At 43.9% G+C, this 17,118-nt stretch overlaps 1 long non-coding RNA gene across 1 annotated transcript; it reads right to left on the bottom strand.

The window, feature by feature from the left end:
• Window positions 1–763: 763 nt before the first annotated feature.
• LOC148508282 (uncharacterized) lies at window positions 764–14,633 on the bottom strand. Its single transcript, XR_015869598.1, has 3 exons — window positions 14,399–14,633; window positions 9,036–9,148; window positions 764–871 (listed from the first exon to the last, which is right to left on the bottom strand). It is a non-coding gene; the product is annotated as an uncharacterized LOC148508282 (long non-coding RNA).
• Between the last annotated feature and the right edge of the window lie 2,485 nt (window positions 14,634–17,118).

Genomic DNA, 17,118 nt, shown 5'->3' with positions numbered 1-17,118 from the left:
GACATGTAAGATTGTAATGGGCAATTTTCAAATTTTTTTTTTCTTGTATTCCCTTAAATTCCACGAAAAAACGATGCCTACTACCTGATCCCCAAAATTGTCTTCATGTGGCCACATTGGATATAACTGCGGGAACAATTATTTCTTTGCCTCATTTGTGGATTCATGTTGGCCTGCTACTTCTTCCAACAGTTCATGAGTGGTTTTTTTTTTTTTTTTGGGGGGGGGGTTGGTTGTTTTTTGCCGCGTGTTTTCACTGTGTGAATTGTTTTGTCACAATTCACTTTCTGTTTATTATTTGTGTGTATTAAATTTTTGCTTGACGTTAAAAAGAGTTTTCCTTGGTAAATTAAAAGCACACTTTCTTAATGGCTAATCCTGTAATGTGTTAAATTGTTAAGTATTTTAACATGCTTTGTGGCAAAAAACAAACACCAAAGGTATTATGGTGAAACAGTATGTTTTAGAAACTAGGCCTAAGCAGGTTGGAATTAATATTTACATTACCCACCAAAAAATTAAATAACAAATGCAGGAAATTCTACAAACCTATTGGTATTGTTAGGTGTTGAATGTGCCAGCTTACATACTTACTTGCACTTTCTACAATCTAATTTACCTTACTTTAAAAAACATTCTCCAATAGTCGACTTATGGAAGGTTAAACAATCTAATATTTACAGACAAGGAATGAGACTTGTTAAAATAAAATGCAATTTTATTTGAAACAACATTATTTGGGGGGGACAAAAATTCAAAAATTAATTACGAAGGGCCGCCGACATGTGGTCAAGGACCACAAGCATGGTGATGAGATGGGCCCGCAAGCTTTGTAATCCTGCCTGCATTGATTGCAGCCGCCTCTGGTCCTCTGTGGGCAAAAAAAATGTGTGGATTAATAAAATTACACCTTACATTAGATGTTTGCCAACAACTTAAAAATCAGACTATAGTTTAAACAAAGATACACTTTATTGTAAAAAAACAAAGTAATGGCAAACACAAAGATGGCATAAGTACAAACTATAAAAATTACACACAAAATGCCAACCAAAAAAGGGCGAAGTACGCCAAAAACAAACATTTTTTGGTACGGTAAAAAAGAATTACACAAGTATGAGTGTTTGGACATGTGTGATATGTGTCAGTGGTAAACATCCAAGACATTGTCTAGCAAAAATATATCCCAACCATTAAAAATACTTTAAAATTTGGACATGCACAGGCAAAAGGACAACATCACCCAAAAACCAACAAATGCCAAAGCAACCCTAGTTTAAAATACCAGTCATCTGTATGCCGGCTCTTGGAGCCCCTACATCCTCCTCCTCTGAGGTGGGCCAGTGCTGTTGCAAAGAAGGAGGGGAGATCTGGCTCAGCGAGGAGGGTGATGAAAAGAGAGGGTTGGGGGGAGGTAAGGGTGATGAAAAGAGAGGGGGGGGAGGTGAGGGTGATGAAAAAAGAGGGGGGGAGGGCAGGTAGAATTTGGCGGGATGGGAAAATTGGGAGAGGGAGGGGCCTCAGGTACTGGGCGTTCTGGGGTGGAGGGGGAATTTGGGGAAGGTTGTGGAGAGGAGTTTTGGCTGGGAGTGGAGGATAGGGGATGAGCCCGGCATCGTCTTCGGACGTGATACAGGAGTCTGATGAAAAAAGTTTGGGATTTTATTTTTTGGGGGGTTTGGGAACAAATCTACAACACCAAAAATGTTAAAACAGTAAAACAACTGGAAACATGCACACGCAGGCATGTCATAAAACAACAAACAGGGCTATAATGAAAACATGCACACGCAGGCATGTCATAAAACAACAAACAGGGCTATAATGGACACATGCACACGCAGGTTGTGCCGCAAAACAACCCCCCCCAAAAAAACAAACTTACTTGCTTGAATCTGCAACCGCAAACATGCCAGCAGGCGTGGCGTGCGGCAGCGCAGATCCGACCACCTGCGCTCCAATTGCCCGATATTGCGGCGATAGCCGAAGGAGCGCAGGCGGTGGTGCACCTCCGCGTATGCCATACACTTCAGTAGGTTGGTGATGGGGGGAGGCTGGCTTGTAATCCTCCGGTCCATCACCTCGGTGAGGACCATGAGTTCCCGCCTAGTAAACGCGGAGGCTCTCATGATGGCAATGATTTTTTTTATCACAAAACAGTTTTCATAAAGGCCCTAGAAAAAATTTGATTGGCTAATGTACTTTGTAAATTAACAGGAACCATTCTATTGGTTATTGTATGAGTCATGTGCCCTACAGCTTCAGAAATATAATGTGAGTTATGATAGGTTTCATGCAGTGACATGCTTAAGCTAATTTAAATAAACAAATAAAAAAACTAAAATATGCCTCTCACAAACACAGGAAAACAATAGGATCATTCCTAAAAACATGTAACTTTGAAAAAGAAAACCATTGTTGAAACCGTACGTATTCTGCGGGAAAAATTATACACACTGACAACAATAAAGTTTATTGAAAACGAAAAAAAAAACGGATTGAAAACATGTGAAGAGCAATTAAGCTAATTAATATATTGATTGACCTGAAACGATTCAAGTATGTTTGAAGAATGAAAGAGCAGGTAATCGAAATCTGACAGGCCCACTTCCGGAATTGACTTGTGCGAGCATCCAAAGCAACTCACAAGCTTACAATCTATAGTGTGTGAGTGTGTATATATATATATATATATATATATATATATATTAGGGATGAGCAGGTTCGGATTTCTGAAATCCGAAAACCCCCCAGCCTCCCCGATACAAGCCGGGAACCGAGTCCGGCTCGGGTTTTCCCGCCTGACTTGGAACTGAGGGCCTGATTCAGAGCCACTCGTAAGCGGCCGCTCGTTCGCTCTGAGTGATGTTCGCACAACTGCGCATGCGGATGGGTCATAATGCGCATACGCCAACCAGTCATTGCGGTCTGAAATCGTGCGCTCGCAAAACAGCGAGGGGATGCTAATTTGATTGACAGAATGTACAGTTTGTTGGTGGTAACAGGGGAAGGTGCTTGAAAACGGGGGAGTGGAGATCCGAACGCAGGCGTGCCTAACGGTCAAAAGGGCGTTTAATGGGAGTGCATAATTAGTAAAGGAGCATCCTCGACCACGTCACTTGGTTGTCTTTTAGCCTGAACTGCTCGCAGTGATTGCGGTAAGAAAAACCTACCACAAGCACTGCGAGCAGTTCAGATGCCTTTCGATGTACCCGATTAATCTAATAAATACTGCAGATGACGTGTGATGCGAACGGCAAAGGGGTGTCTTTACAAAATAGCGAGTGCATTTTTCGTTCGCTCGCTCAGACATAGAGGCGTCAACAAACCGCAAAGAGCAAGCGCTCAATTTAAATAGCCAGCCCCTTTTTTGGAACGACCGTCCGCAAATAGCGTCCGGGTCTGATTCAGGCCCTGAAATCGAGGAAAAACATCATCATCCCGCCTTCCAGATCTCGCGGGTTTTGGATTCTATAAAAGATCCCCGTGTTGGCGCCATTTCTCACTCCGGCTGTGGACAGTGAAGAGGGAGGGTGGGAGCTAGGGCTGGCTGGGCTGTGTTGTGCTGCTGTTGTCCACAGGGGCTGTGTTCACTCAGTCCATAGGGGCTGACTGGGCTGTGTTGTGCTGCTGTTGTCTATAGGGGCTGGCTGGGCTGTATTGTGCAGCTGTCATAGGGGCTGGCTGGGCTGTGTTGTGTAGTCAGTTGTCCATAGGGGCTGTGTCCACTCCAAAGTCTATAGGGGCTGGCTGGACTGTGTTGTGCAGTGTCCCATAAAGGCTGTAGTCCTAGAGGGGTGCTGTAGTGTTGTTCAGTAGGTGATATGTCCATCAGGGGTGCTCCCCCAATGTGCACTCCAAAAAATTTTTATTTTTTTTCTGTCTGTGAATTTTGTGTGCAGAAGCCGCACATGCATCAACAAAGTAGCACCAAGCGTGCGCCTGTGTCATAAATCAAGGGCCGGCTGGCTTTACCATTAAAGGGTGCTGTAACCCCCAAAGTGCACTCCAAGCAAAATAAAAAATTATTTTCTGTGTTTGTGAATTGTGTGCACTGTAGCTGCACATCCATCGACAAAGGAGCAGCGCCAAGCGTGCGCCTGTGTCCCATAAGTAAAGGGCCGGCTTGCTCATCTCTTAAAGGGTGGTGTAAGCCCCCAAAGTGCACTCCAACAAAAACAAAAATTATTTTCTGTGTTTGTGAATTGTGTGCACTGTAGCTGCACGTCCTTCAACAAAGGAGCAGCGCCAAGCGTGCGCCTGTGTCCCATAAGTCTGTTAAAGGGTGGTGTAACCCCCCAAGTGCACTCCAAAAAAAATTAAAAATTATTCTTCTCTGTGTTGTGAATTGTGTGCGCTGTAGCCATACGTCCATCAACAAAGGAGCAGCGCCAAGCGTGCGTCTGTGTCATAAATCAAGGGCCAGCTGGCTTGACCGTTAAAGGGTGCTGTAACCCCCAAAGTGCACTCCAAAAAATATTTTAAATTCTTCTTTTCTGTGTTTGTGTGCTTCTTAGCCGCACGTATATATCAGTCAATATAACATAAATGGAGGACCAAACTTTGGGCCTGATTCAGAGCCGGACGCTATTTGCGAACGGTCATTCAGAAAAAGGGGTCGGCTATTTAAAATGAGTGCTCGCTCATTACGGTCTGTTGACGCCTCTATGTCTGAGCGAGCGAATGAAACATGCGCTCGCTATTTTGTAAAGACGCCCCCTGGCCATTCGCATCATACGTCATCTCTGCTATTTATTAGATTAATCGAGTACATCGAAAGGCGTCTGAACTGCTCGCAGTGCTTGTGGTAGGTTTTACTTCCCGCAATCACTGTTCAGGCTAAAAGACAACCAAGTGACGTGGTCAATGACGCTGCTTTGTTAATTATGCACACCCATTAAATGCCCATTTTGACTGTTTTGCACCCCTGCGTTCGGATCTCCACTCCCCGTTTTCAAGCACTTTCCCCTGTTACCACCCACAAACGCCTCACTCTGTCACTCAAATTAGCGAGCGCACGATTTCCAACCGCAATGACTGGTTGGCGCATGCGCCATATGACCCATACACATGCGCAGATGTGTGAACATCGCTCAGAGCGAGCGAGCGGCCGCTTACGAGCGGCTCTGAATCAGGCCCTTTGTCCCCTAAAAATAAAATAGGGAAAGATCAAGAATCACTTCCTCCTAGTGCTGAAACTGCTGCCACTAGTCATGGCATAGACGATAAAATTCCATCAACGTCGTCTGCCAAGGTCGATGCCCAATGTCATAGTAGAGGGCATATAAAATCCCAAATGACAAAGTTCAGGAAAATTACCTTAAAAAAAACATTTAAATCATCTGAGGAGAAACATAAACTTGCCAATATGCCATTTACGACACGGAGTGGCAAGGAACGGCTAAGGTCTTTCCCTATGTTCATGACCAGTGGTTCAGCTTCACATGACGATGGAAGCCCTCCTCCCGCTACAAAAATCAAACAAGTTAAGCTGGCAAAAGCACAGCAAAGAACTGTGTGTGCTATGCGTTCTAAGAAGATATCACAAAGCCCCAAGGAGAGTCCAAGTGTGGTGGTGGTTGCGATGCCTGACCTTCCCAGCACTGGACGGGAAGAGGTGGCTCTTTCCACCATTTGCACGCCCCCTGCAAGTGCTAAAAGGAGCACCCACAGTCCTCTTGCTGATATGCAAATTGAAGATGTCACTGTTGAAGTACAACAGGATGAGGATACTGGTGTAGCTGGCGCTGAGGAGGAAGTTGGCGAGGAGGATTCTGATGGTGATGTGGTTTGTTTAAATCAGGCTCCGGGGGAGACAGTTGTTGTCCGTGGGATGAAAAAGCCCATCATGGTCATGCCTGGGCAGAAGACCAAACATTCCACCTCTTTGGTCTGGCAATATTTCTATCCAAATCCGGACAACAACTGTCTTGCCATATGTACCATATGTAAAGGTGAAATAAGTAGGGGTAGGGATGTTAACCACCTAGGAACATCCTCCCTTATACGTCACCTGCAGCGCATTCATAAAAAGTTACTGTCAAGTTCAGAAACTGTGGATAAGACCATAAGCAGTGCAGGGACACCTAAATCCCTTTGCCCTGTTGTATCCAAGAACCTGCAAACCACACCGTCAAGCTGGCAAAAGCACAGTAAAGAACTGTGCTTTCTAATTCTAAGAAGATATCACAAAACCCCATGGAGAGTCCAAGTGTGGCGACGGTTGCGATGCCTGACCTTCCCAACACTGGGCAGGAAGAGGTGGCTCTTTCCACCATTTGCACACCCTCTGAAAGTGCTGGAAGGAGCACCCACAGTCCACTTACTGACATTCAAATTGAAGATGAAAACAAAATAGTAGTAAGAACCCGCACTTCACTGGTGGCAGCTATAGGTGTCAAAGGGTAATCCCTATATATACCCCAAAGAAAACATGTAAACAGCAAATAAAATAGTCACCTAAGCGCACAGTATATAGATAATCATATAGTAGAATATAATAAACGTGGCAAACACATAAAATTCTGTCCAAAACTGTCCTATTCACCAAAAGATTAAAAATTAAAAATTAAAATATAAAAAATTCCACTGTATAGGAGAGGTAGAGAGCAGGTGAGTTCTCCTATCTAATCTCCTATCCCTCCTCATCAATTTCCTCCTTAGTCAGGATCAGAAGTAGTCCTGCAGGCCATGTCACTGGCATGACTGACTCTCCTATCCGGGATTCCTCCGGAGGATCCCGCATTGCTACGCCTACTGCTGCCGCTGCTGCTGTTGCTGCTGCTGGGAGTCGTTCATCATCCCAGAGAGGAAGTAGGAACACCACTACTTTTACTTCAGTAAGAAGCACACCGCCGACAACCTCTTAGAGAAACTGAGGAAAATCATCGCCCAGTGGCTTACCCCTCTTAGACTCTCCTGGGGATTTGTGATATGTGACAATGCCACCAATATTATGCGGGCATTACATCTAGGCAAATTCCAGCACGTCCCATGTTTTGCTCACACAATAAATTTGGTGGTGCGGAATCTTCTGAAAAGCGACAGGGGCGTGCAGGAGACGCTTTGGGTGGCCCGAAAAATTTCTGGCCACTTTTGCCATTCAGCGATTGCTTGCCGAAGACTGGAGCACCAGCAAACACTCTTGAACCTGCCCCGCCATCACCTGAAGCAAGAGGTTGTGACGCGGTAGAACTCAACCCTCTGTATGCTTCAGAGGATGGAGGAGCAGCAAAAGGCCATTCAAGCCTATACATCCACCTATGACATAGGCAAAGGAGGGGGTATGCACCTGACTCAAGCGCAGTGGTGAATGATTTCCGTGTTGTGCAAGGTTCTCCAGCCCTTCGAACTTGCCACATGTGAAGTCAGTTCAGACACTGCCAGCTTGAGTCAGGTCATTCCCCTCATCAGGCTTTTGCAGAAGCAGCTGGAGAAAGTGAAGGAGGAGCTAAGATGGAGCGATTCCGCTCGGCATGTGGGACTTGTGGATGAAGCCCTTCATTCACTTTGCCAGGATTCGAGGGTGGTCAATCTGTTGAAATCAGACCACTACATTTTGGCCACCGTGCTCGATCCTAGGTTTAAAGCCTATGTGGTGTCTCTCTTTCCGGCTGACACAAGCCTGGAGAGGTGCAAAGACCTGCTGGTGAAAACACTGTCAGCTGAAGCGGAATGTGACACGTCAACAGCTCCTTCTTCATTTTCTCCTGCAACTGGGGCTGCCAGGAAACAACTTAGGTAATCTAAGCAAACCGCTGGCGGTGATGCAGGGCAGGCAGGACCAAGTTTGGACATCTGGTCCGGACTAAAGGACCTGGCAACAATTTCTGACATGTATACTGTCACTGCATATGATACTGTCACCATTGACAGAATGGTGGAGGATTACATCGGTGACAGCATCCAAGTAGGCATGTCAGACAGTCCATACCTATACTGGCAGGAAAAAGAGGCAATTTGGAGGCCCCTGTACAAACTGGCTCTATTTTACCTGAGTTGACGCCCCCTCCAGTGTGTACTCCGAAAGAGTGTTCAGTGCAGCCGGGAACCTTGTCAGCGAAAGGCGTAGGAGGTTGCTTCCACAAAATGTGGAGAAGATGATGTTAAAAAATTAATTATCAACTCTTCCAGGGAGACCAGCCTCCAGAATGTACAGAGGGACCTGTGGTGGTGGATTCCAGCGGGGACAAATTAATACTCTGTGAGGATGAGGATGTACACAACACTGAAGTGTGTGAGGAATCGGTGGATGAGGAGGATGAGGACGACATCTTGCCTCCGTAGAGCCAGTTTGTGCAGGGACAGATTAATTGCCAGCTTGTTTTGTGGGGGCCCAAATGAACCAATAATTTCAGCCACAGTCGTGTGGCAGACACTGGCGCTGAAATGATTGGTTTGTTAAAGTGTGCATGTCCTGTTTATACAACATAAGGGTGGGTGGGAGGGCCCAAGGACAATTCTATCTTGCACCTCTTTTTTTTCTTTGCATTATGTACTGTTTGGGGCTTAGTTTTTCAAACTGCCATCCTGTCTGCCACTGCAGTGTCACTCCTAGATGGGCCACGTGTTTGTGCCGCCCACTCATGTCGGTTAGCATAGTCATCCAGCTACCTTGGTGCAACCTTTTGGACATAAAAACACTATTGTGAGGTGTGAGGTGTTCAGAATAGACTGGATATGAGTGGAAATTAATGTTATTGAGGTTAATAATAGCTTAAAAGCAGAAAAACCCATGCTTTTTTTCCAAACTAATACAGATCCAAAACACAAAACCCAGAACCCAAAACACAGAAGGGTGGTTTTGGCAAAACCAATCCAGATCCAAAACACGAAGAAAGATCCAGATCCAAAACCAAAACACAAAACACGAAAAGTGGCCGGTGCACACCCCTAATATATATATATATATATATATATAAAACGTAGTACTTGGGGCAGCACTCCACGGACTTCACATCAGCACAAACTTTAAGCAACGTTTCAGATTTATTAAAAATCTTTCGTCAAGCCATCAATATACAAAATTCACTCACCTTAAATAGTTGTGATCACCCCTGAATGTGACTGCAAGCGGGCGGGCATCCTTCCCCTCCGGCGCCATGCGCGATGACGTCACACGTCGTCCGTCGGGTCAGGTGACCGCACGCTGCACAGCAAGAACGTGCAAAGAACCATCACCATGGTGACAATAAAAACAAAGAGGAACAACATATATACACTCAATTAAGCATCAGCTTACAAAACATCGTAACATGGACACTACATCCAAACATAGGTCTAGCAAATGTTATGGCAATGAATTGCATAATGCCTGTAATAGCAAACAATATTATCATGTATATTGGCATATGAACAGACTTACAGGGACATAAATGTACCCAAGATGTTTAAAGAGATGCTCAATATTGAATTACTTTAGCAATATCAATCTGCACTAGGTAATAGAGGTTATTTTTAAACTAAACATCTAAAGGAACTAGGGATGCAGTCTTAACTAACACTCCCCCTGAATAATCTATTGATATATCATACAGCAACTTACATAGTGGCGACTGCAACATATAAGAACCAGTAGGACCTAATCCTACTGGTCATTATAATGAGGGAAGGAAACCAGTCCCACATAACATGAAATCACACAATACAATTGGGCTATAAGCATGCGACATTCACAAACTATTAAGACATTGGTGTTACAAATCAGGCAAACCCACCAACCTCCTAAGATAGTTCCTCATCAGAGAAAGTGTGATAAAAAATTAGTCAATAAATCAAAGAAAACATGTCAGATTTAGTTGTTCATTTAAACCCCCAGGGGCTACCGTATTTAAATGATGAATCCAATAGGATTCAAGGCAAAGGAGTCTTTTGGCCCTATCTCCCCCCCTGAAAGATAGTGGCACATGGTCTATAAGTTTATATTTGAGGGATGCCAAATTGTGTCTCGCGGTGGCAAAGTGTCTTGCGACCGGTTGGTCACTGGCTCTGCCCTCCAACGCAATTCTGATAGAAGACCTATGTTGGGCTGCTCGTTCCTTAAAGGGGCAGATCGTCTTGCCCACATAGGCGAGGCCACAAGGGCATTTGATCAAATATACGACATAACTACTGGAACATGTAAGGACATATTTAATTGGAATCTTGGTTCCCAAGTTTGGATGAGTGAAAAAATTTCCAACCTCTAGGTAACGGCACGTCATACAGCCTATACAACGATATGAACCAGGTTTTTTAGATAAAAAATGTTGTGGATTTAGTGGGTTGTCAGTGACATCATTTTTAACTAAGTAGTCCCTCAAATTTTTGCCTCTTTTGAGACAAGGTAACAGACGAGAATTCTTAAGAGGGAATATTCTTATCACTCTGGATAATTTTTTTGAAGTCTTTTTTACAAGCTTGCTCACATTTGTATAATCAGTGGCAAACGGAAAGATATCTTGTCTAATCTTATTCTTCTTTTTCAAACTCTCCTCACACGTTATATTTAAAGCCCTTGACTTTGCTAATTCCAAATCCCTATATTGATAGCCTCTTGCTAAAAATTTATTGGACATGCGTTCCATTTGTAATTTAGCATCATCTTCATTACTAGCTATACGTCTAATGCGGAGGAATTGTGAAAAGGGTAGACCTCTTTTCATAGCTGGGGGATGGTAACTACTGGCATGCAATAGAGTGTTTCTATCAGAAACTTTCGTAAAGAGATTGGTATTTAAGCCTAGAGCATCTCTACGGATGTTCACATCCAAATAGTTTATTGATGTATAGTCACAGTTAAACGTAAATTTAATTGTGTCATCCATCTGATTGATAGTATACATGGCATTTTGGAATTGTTCCTTATCACCCGCCCACAAGACAAAAATGTCGTCAATGTAGCGGGTGTAGAACAGCAGTTTTTCTGAAAATAATTTATTTAGCAAAAATAACCTCCGTTCAATCTGAAACATATAAGAGTTCGCAAATGCAGGTGCCACATTTGAGCCCATGGCACATCCCTGTAGTTGCAAATAAAATGCGCCATCAAAGAAAAAGAAATTGCGTGTTAGTGTTTTTTCCAATAGACAAAGAAAAAATGACAAGTTTGGGCCCTTATAATCATTGTTGTCCAGCAATAGCGCATAAACAGCATCTAACCCCTGTCTGTGTGGGATATTGGTGTACAGACTAACTACATCAATACAGCACAGTAAGTAATTTTCTGGTAAGTTAGACAAACCCTGTAATTTTAACAAAAAATCTGTGGTGTCTTTGAGAAATGTCTCCTGTGATTGTATAATAGGCTGTAAAAAAAAGTCCAAATATTTAGCAATCATGGAGTAGATGGAGTTTCTGGTGGAAATTATGGGGCGCCCAGGAGGATTATATAAGTCCTTATGTAATTTGGGTAAAGAGTAGAGCATTGGAACCAAAGGGTAGTCAATTGATAGAGCATTCATTGTGGGGCGGTCTATGATTAATTCCTCAAATGTTTACTTAGAATTGCATCAATTTCCGCCTTGTATTGGGGAGTTGGATCACCAGGTAGTTTCTTATACACAGAAGCATCTCCCAATTGATTATACAGTTCCAACTTATATTTAGCTTTATCCTGTAGGACAATAGCCCCTCCCTTATCCGCTTCACGGATCACCACGGCATCACATTTACTCAAGTTTTTAAGCGCAAAATGTTCCTCCTTAGTAAGATTGAAATGTGGTCGTATGTTGTTTGATGCCGCATTGGATACTTGGTGGTCCAAAATTCTGGTATAGTTTTTAATTGCAATATTGGAGGAGGAAAGGTCAAATGATGAAGATGTTCTAAATGGATGATTGGTCGTAATGTTTGTAGTAACAGAGGGATTATTATCAAAATATTCTTTAAGCCGCAAATTTCTATTGTGTTTCCACAAATCCTTTTTCCAGTTGAAGCTGTTGAATTTGTGATAAGGCACAAAAGATAACCCCTTATTTAACACTTTTTCTTCAATAGCTGTTAAGGTATAGGATGAAAGGTTCACCACTAGACTCTGCGTTTGTACACACGCTTGCCTCTGCCTATGCCTTTGGCCACCTCGCCTTGTCCGCGCACTGAACCTCCCACGCCGTGTGCGCGGGTAGTTACCCCTAAAGGGGGTTTCGTTTTAGATGGACCCGGAGTGCAGTCACTCTCACTTGTTGTCTGACTGTTGTTAATAGAAGAGTTTTCTGATGAAACATAAGTGTCATAATTTTTTCTGTATCTAAAAGATCTGGGTTTATTTAATGGTTGTCTGCCAGTAGCCCACGCATACACCATCTGTTCTTGATAGTCCCTGTTTACCGTCATTAGTTTATTCTTCTTAAAGGAGATCAACTCCTTATGGTAATTTTCAACATTTATATTTAATTTATCCAGCCAGTTAGTGGAGGTGTCTTTGATTAAAATAGACTTTGCTGATGATTCCATCTCTGAGATTTTCTTTCTGATTTCCGCCAACTCTCTTGAGGACTCCTCCACCACCAATAAAATAAGGTCAAACGAGCATTTATTGAGTACTGCTACCCAACGGCGGCAGAACTCCACATTGCCCCAACCTATCGTGGGGATGTTTTTAATACGGAATCCCCTTGGGATTTTACGGTCCCTATGGTAGTCCGAAAGTGTAATGGCATGTAAGTGGAAATCCAGCTCTCGTCTTTTGAGTTTAAGGAGTGCATGATAAGCATCCTCTGGTGTATCAACACCTGCTGCATCTTTGAAAGTCTCCTTAATCAATAGTAGATCAGCGTCTGAGTCTGAGAAACTCAAAATCTCACCCAGTGGTAAAATAATAGGGGAGAAACCCCCCACATCATGGCTGGCATTACTTTGGGACATGGATAGGAACGGCAGAACACCCCTTAATATTAAATAAAGTAAGAAAAAATCAACTACCTTCACAAGACACGGGGAAAGGATGTCAGTCTCTCAACAAAAAGGATATGATCACTAATCAAGTTCAATAATCCCAAACATGTTTCAAATATATAGTAATTTTTAGAAAGAAGCTGCTGTATGTCCAAATAGATAACACAAGTCCTTAAAGCCAAAAGTCCAGTGTTTTTTTTGAAACAATTGTAGTGTTTTCAACAAACATAATGTTACTAAAGCATTAATACAAAGTCCATGATATAATCCTATGACGCAGCTCAATGAGCTAATAGAGCTTCATAGGTAGTACTGAGTGTTAGTAAATTGTGTATAACAACACATCCAAGCATTGACATTCGAGAGAAGTTAATAAAGGGTGCCTTGTCCCATAATCTCACCAGATCATGTAAAGTATAGATAACACGTGGACCGGCACTCCTAGCAGATGGTGCAGCAGCCGGGGTGCAAGCTCCGTTATGACAGGGAGAGGCAAGTCACAAATTCAACAACGTAGTACTTGGGGAAGCACTCCACGGACTTCACATCAGCACAAACTTTAAGCAACGTTTCAGATTTATTAAAAATCTTTTGTCAAGCCATCAATATATACATATAATATTGTTTGCTATTACAGGCATTATGCAATTCATTGCCATAACATTTGCTAGACCTATGTTTGGATGTAGTGTCCATGTTACGATGTTTTGTAAGCTGATGCTTAAATTAGTGTATATATGTTGTTCCTCTTTGTTTTTATTGTCACCATGGTGATGGTTCTTTGCACGTTCTTGCTGTGCAGCGTGCGGTCACCTGACCCGACGGACGACGTGTGACGTCATCGCGCATGGCGCCGGAGGGGAAGGATGCCCGCCCGCTTGCAGTCACATTCAGGGGTGATCACAACTATTTAAGGTGAGTGAATTTTGTATATTGATGGCTTGATGAAAGATTTTTAATAAATCTGAAACGTTGCTTAAAGTTTGTGCTGATGTGAAGTCCATGGAGTGCTTCCCCAAGTACTACGTTGTTGAATTTGTGACTTGCCTCTGCCTGTCATAACAGAGCTTGCACCCCGGCTGCTGCACCATCTGCTAGGAGTGCCGGTCCACGTGTTATCTATCTATCTATCTATCTATATATATATATATATATATATATATATATATATATATGTATTTTTTTTGCTTTACTGCTTACCGAAGAGCAGGTAAACCAAAATAAAATGGTGGGTGAGCTGATACAGAGAGCACCGGGTAAAGTGAAAGTCAGATGGAGTGCAGAGAGTATCTGATAGCATACAGCCCTGTCATCTCTGCACCCAGCACTGCTGCACTGATAACACCCAGCTATAGAAGGCTGCGCATATACTCCAGAAATGAGAACAAAATATCTTGTGGATGTTTAAGCAATGAGACAGCATTCCAATTATTCATAGTTCACTACTACTTGCATTTGATTAAAGATAATATAATGGCTCTTTACAGTTATCTATATATTTGTGGTAACAATGATGGTCACTTACTTTGTTTTTCATCTTCACAGTAGGTGCTTGGGCACAGGCATTGGAAGCCACTGGTGGGATTAGTTGCTCCTGGCACTTCCTTACAGGTACCACCATTCTCGCAAGGGTTTTCCAGACAAGGGCCAGCTGCAGGGTGCATAATAAACAGAACAAAATGAGAAGAAATGCAGTATATGGGAACACACTAACATATCTCAGTTCTCCAGAGGTGTATAGAGTAATTTCTATCCAGGTGTGTCTGAGGTAAGGTGGCATGATAAAGTAGCTTGTCTTGTTTTTGCTGTTTACTGTGACTTTACAATGGAGACTTTTCTCCTAATATGGGGGTGGGGAACATTTTTCTTGTAATATAATTGTTCTGTGAGCAATCTGCAGTGATAAAGGTATCTCCAATCTGGAAACAGAACACAGGTGCAGGTTAGAACAGAGAAGCTAAATGTTGCAATATGATTTAATTTCTGCTATTGCTGTACACATGTCCAAACCCGACCACATGTCATCTTACTAAAAACCTAAAACATTCAAAACTTCAGACATCAGCTGCAAAATTCCGAGGCAATATGCTCATTACTGTGTTTATTCCCAAAGACCACATAGCCTACACTACAGCACACAGGGCCGGATTACTAATGGGGCGGGTGGAGCTGCAGCTCCAAGCCCACCATTTAAATAGGCCCACAGGATCCAGTCACTGCTGTGCAGACAGGTGAGAAACAATTCCTTGCAAACACTGTATTGCATTGCATTGAATCTGACGACCTGACAACGGAGGATCTGCAGCCGTACCATTACCTAACACCCCCCCCGCCCCTCGGCCGCCCGAAGCTCCGCCCCCTCGACCGTACAAAGCCCTGCACCTCGACTGCCTGAAGCTCCGCCCCATGTCATCTGAAGCTCCGCCTCCAGGTCGACCGAAGCTCCGCCCCCGCAGCCAGGTTGTGCTAAAGCAGCTCCCTTCGGCCGCCCACAGTTGCCTCCCCTGAGTCACCAGAAGCTCCGGTAACCAGGCTATCTAAAGCCACGCCCATTCCCCTTACCCAGGGCCAGTTTAACAGCTGGCCCCAGGCTTGGGCACAGAAATTATGAGAAGTCAGCGCTGCAGATGCACGGGAGGGAAGGCAGCTGTCACCAGCCATGAGAAAAGAGCAGCATGCATCACCAAACAGGTTAGTCTGGCACCTATGTATGTATGTGTGAGTGTATGTATGTATAGCTATATATATATATATATATATATATATATACATACATACATACATACATACACACACATACACACACTGTCTACTTGTATGTAAAAATGGTTGAGTCTGCATGTTTATCTGTATGTATGTAGGTCAGGCTTGACTACCCTCCCGATTTGGCTAAGGAGCCTCCCAGATATCGGGTGCCGCTCCCAGCCCCCACGGAAAGGCAGGCAAGCCAACCCTCCCCACCCCCCCCGTCCAGAGTAAACTAGAAACCCCTGCAGCCGGGGGCCAGTGATGCCATCATCGTGGCCCCGCCCCATGCAGCACAATGCCGCTATTTTCTGCAATGTGGCATCATTACCACGACCCCCGCTGTGCGCAGACATTCAGCTCCCTCCTGGAAGAAGGGAGCTTAATGGCATTAAGTATGAACTAGGTTCTTCTAAATAACAATATGTAGAGGACAATCAATAGTGGTACTCTGGAGACTTGGTTTACTGTATAGAGTGAAACAATGTCTTCATTCCATCCAAAGTTTCAGGCCTCTGTCGTCATTAGATCCCTGAAAGAGGCCCAAAATGTTGGATGGAATAAAGACATTGTTGTTTCACTACATATAATAAGCCTCTAGAGTGCCGCCTTTGATTTTATATATATATATATATATATATATACACATACATAGTGTAATATATATATATATACTCCAAACTGCGCAGCACTCTCCTTCCCATCAACTACAAACTTCCGCTGTGCCCACTAACATATCATGCACATAGGGCCTGATTCAGAGCCGCTCGCTCTGAATCAGGGCCGGGCTTTTTTTTTTTTTGGATCGGCCTCTTGGCCGCTTGCATAGCTGTGGGTGACCACCCACAGCTATAGCGAGCGGCCATGATGATGGTCGCGATTGTCAAGACCATCGCGACCATCGGGCTTGCGACGAGACCCTTGTGGTAGGGTCTCGTGGCCGCAAGCCCCAGAGAGATTTTGGCTCTAACAGAGCCGGAATCTCTCCACTGACATCACTCGTGATGTCAGTGGGGCTGCCCCCAAACGGCAGGCATTCACATGGGAACGCATCCATTTGGGCAGCCACACCCCCGGCCCGCCCACCAAAGGGGGCGAGCTGTCACTCAACATTGACAGCTCGCCCCCTTTGGTCGCTAGCCGGGTCTCGCGCATGCGCACGATGGAACCGGCTCCCTCGTGCGCATGCGCTGTGGGCCACCATCGACCCAGTTGCGCGTGCTCAGCGCTTGCGACCGGGCCTGAATCAGGCCCATAGTTCCATTAAGCAGCACTCAGCGATCTTGTTCAATAATGACATTGCACAGCTTCATTGAACAACGTTTCGGGCTTTAATGCCCTTCGTTATGTGTATGCCGCCTGATAAAGAGCATTAAAGCCTGAAACGTTGCTCGACGAAGCTGTGCAATGTTATTATTGAACGAGACTGCTGAGTGCTGCTTATTGGAACTATGTATATATATATATATATATATATATATATATATATATATTATATAT

The sequence above is a fragment of the Taudactylus pleione genome, unplaced genomic scaffold, assembly GCF_031769625.1.
Source record: "Taudactylus pleione unplaced genomic scaffold, aTauple2 ptg000372l, whole genome shotgun sequence".
Classification (NCBI taxonomy): Eukaryota; Metazoa; Chordata; class Amphibia; order Anura; family Myobatrachidae; genus Taudactylus; species Taudactylus pleione.
This window is presented reverse-complemented; position numbering and strand designations above follow the sequence as displayed.